We start from the raw sequence: 3,148 nt of genomic DNA, 5'->3' as shown, positions 1-3,148 counted from the left end.
TTATGAATAGCCTTGATACTGGGCTAAGGGCTTGAATTTGCTCTGTAGACTAAAGAATTTTTGAATTACTACCTTCCCCTAAACACAGAGGAATCTTTTCCCTATCATCACAGTCCCTGTGTTTCTCAGTGGCCTCTTTGTATAGACAAATACCTTCCAGTTACAGTCATATTCATTTGATGAAAATTCCCTATATGGGAAGTACTTGACTTTATAAAACACACCGCATGTAATTGATTTAAACAGCTCCACTATATCAATAATGCATTTAATTTATTTCTCTCCCCGATAGTGCATGTAGCTACATATACTTTGATTATATTGACTAAGATTACAATTCAAGTTGATATAACTGAAGAGTGGTTGCTCATGATCTGGGTGGTATTGGGTTTAAAATGTATCCTTCTCTGTCATTGGCTCCATTCACTTTAAGTTTATCCTAAACCTGTTCTAGCTTTTCCATTAAATTTCTCTTTTACTAGCTCTATTTATTGTCTTTCTCTCATATTCCTATAAATGTCAGATTAAATTATATCAGATGCTTCTAAGATATGTTAACTTTGCTCCATCTTCTTTCCCCACTCAGCTTGTCATCCTATCATGAAGAGGAATTAGCTTTGTTTGGTATGATTTGTGCTTGAAGAATCCATATTGACTACTGTTTATCACTTGGATTTCCCCTAGATACTCATAAATGACTGCCTTAATAATTGTCCTTACAGCTTACCAGATATTGAAATTAAATTTATGAATTTAATTCCCTAGTTCCCTGGGGATTCTTTTTTTTAAGAAAAATATAACAAGGCAGTTTCATGACTCACAGCAACTTGTTCATAATAAACCGGTGTGACAAAGAAAAAACATTTTGCACAAAAACAAATTTTAGTTTTAGCCTTCCAAATGATTATTATAAAACTAACAAATATGATTTTTTGAAATAGTAAAAGACATCCTGTGTCCTTTAAAACTATTTATTTACTGTGCTCACACATATTTTTAAGGGCCATAACAGATGCCTAGAAAATGTTAATCCACTAGTTTATAGACCTCACTTTGTGCTGACAATTGGAAATTTGGTCTTTTATTATTCAAATTGCTGTACTCTTGAAAAATAGCCCAATAATGGCACTTTTTAAAAGGTTATTTTGTAAGTACTGTCGGTCAGACATATGTTAAACTACTATTTCAGGTTGCTGAGGCAACCTGCTTGCCACAATTGTGGTTAACTATTTACCACTTAACAATAATGCATTGACCTGAAACCTGAATCTTAACCTTCACTGAGTGTAGTGCAGGTACACTATAGGCAAGCTGTAAGTAGACCATGCATGCTTAGTCGCTCAGTCATGCCCGACTCTTTGTAACACCATGGACTGGAAGCCCACCAGACTCCTCTGTCCATGGGATTCTCCAGGCAAGAATACTGGAGTGCTTACCACTTCCTCCTCCAGGGGCTCTTACTGACCCAGGGATTGAACCCGTGGATCCTGTGTCTCTGCATTGCAGGCAGATTATTTACTGTTGAGCCATGGAGGAAGCCTATCTGTAAATCTCAGTAAAAGACTAACAAGGGATTGATGCACACATGGTAGCAAACAGTAGGATCCCTTGAGAGGGATGGATGTGTAGAACATTGAGCAACACCAAGAGTTTTGGTAGACATTAGATGTCTGTACTTCCCTAGCCAAGACTCAGTTAACTGAAGCTAAAAATATGAGAAACAACTAGTTCATATCAGTCATGGTAGAGAAGTAATCAATTTTCTCTGACTGAAGGAGTTTGGACCCAGCAAACATACTGAACATGCTGATGCTATAGTCCCTTTTCTTAATGTTCCACTGATAAGTGGTAAGGCGCATTTCTTTTCTGAGCCAGTACCAGTCCCTTTCCATGCCTTGGTCTATGGGCAAATGATGTTTAAGAGCACTTTGGTGTGTAATCCACAGGTATGACAGATATTCTGAAATCTGTATCATAGTACCTTATGCTTTGGTGCCTCTTAAAACTGTAATGATTGTTTGGGTTTTTGGGTGTTTTTTTTCTTTTTTGGCTTTTTGCTTGTTTGTGTGAATATTTTTATTGCAAAGACTGCCATCCTCAGAGTCGTGCAGCAACTGAACAATGAGAAAATACCCCATTAAGCAATTTTGGTGTGGGATAATCTTTAAGGGTCGAGAACATGCATAATTTACCAATTTGACAGGAATGGTTTCAAATCTGGCACATGGTGACCTCAGTCCTCATCAGTGTATTCTTGGGAGGACAAGCCCATGGTGAGCTCCTTAAAGTTTGTGAATGGGAGGAAAGCCTTGAGTCTGGGGAGAAAGTGTTTGTATAGCATTTTTTTAAACTTATTTTATTTTATTATTATTTTTTTTTTACTTTACAAAACTGTATTGGTTTTGCCATACATTGACATGAATCTGCCACAGGTGTACATGAGTTCCCAACCCTGAACCCCCCTCCCACCACCCTCCCCATATCATCTCTTTGGGTCATCCCAGTGGACTGACCCCAAGCATCCTGTATCCTGTATCGAACCTAGACTAGCAATTCACTTCTTACATGATAGTATACATGTTTCAATGCCATTCTCCCAAATCATCCCACCCTCTCCCTCTCCCAGAGTCCAAAAGTCTGTTCTTTACATCTGTGTCTCTTTTGCTGTCTCGCATACAGGGTTATCATTACCATCTTTCTAAATTCCATATATATGTGTTAGTATACTGTATTGGTGTTTTTCTTTCTGGCTTACTTCACTCTGTATAATAGGCTCCAGTTTTATCCACCTCATTAGAACTGATTCAAATGTATTCATTTAATGGCTGAGTAATACTCCATTGGGTATATGTACCACTGCTTTCTTATCCATTCATCTGCTGATGGACATCTAGGTTGCTTCCATGTCCTGGCTATTATAAACAGTGCTGCGATGAACATTGGGGTCCACGTGTCTCTTTCAATTCTGGTTTCCTCGGTGTGTATGCCCAGCAGTGGGATTGCTGGGTCATAGCATTTTAAGAAGCCTTTCCATTTTCAGTGGAGTAGAATAGTCTGCCTCTGAGTCTGTGCTATAGTCGTTTCTCTGGAGGAGTACTACGACTACCTCTCTCACATTTTTCTGATATTTATTCTCCAAGTCAGCTAC

This window comes from Ovis aries, chromosome X, assembly GCF_016772045.2.
Source record: "Ovis aries strain OAR_USU_Benz2616 breed Rambouillet chromosome X, ARS-UI_Ramb_v3.0, whole genome shotgun sequence".
NCBI lineage: Eukaryota > Metazoa > Chordata > Mammalia > Artiodactyla > Bovidae > Ovis > Ovis aries.
This window is presented reverse-complemented; position numbering follows the sequence as displayed.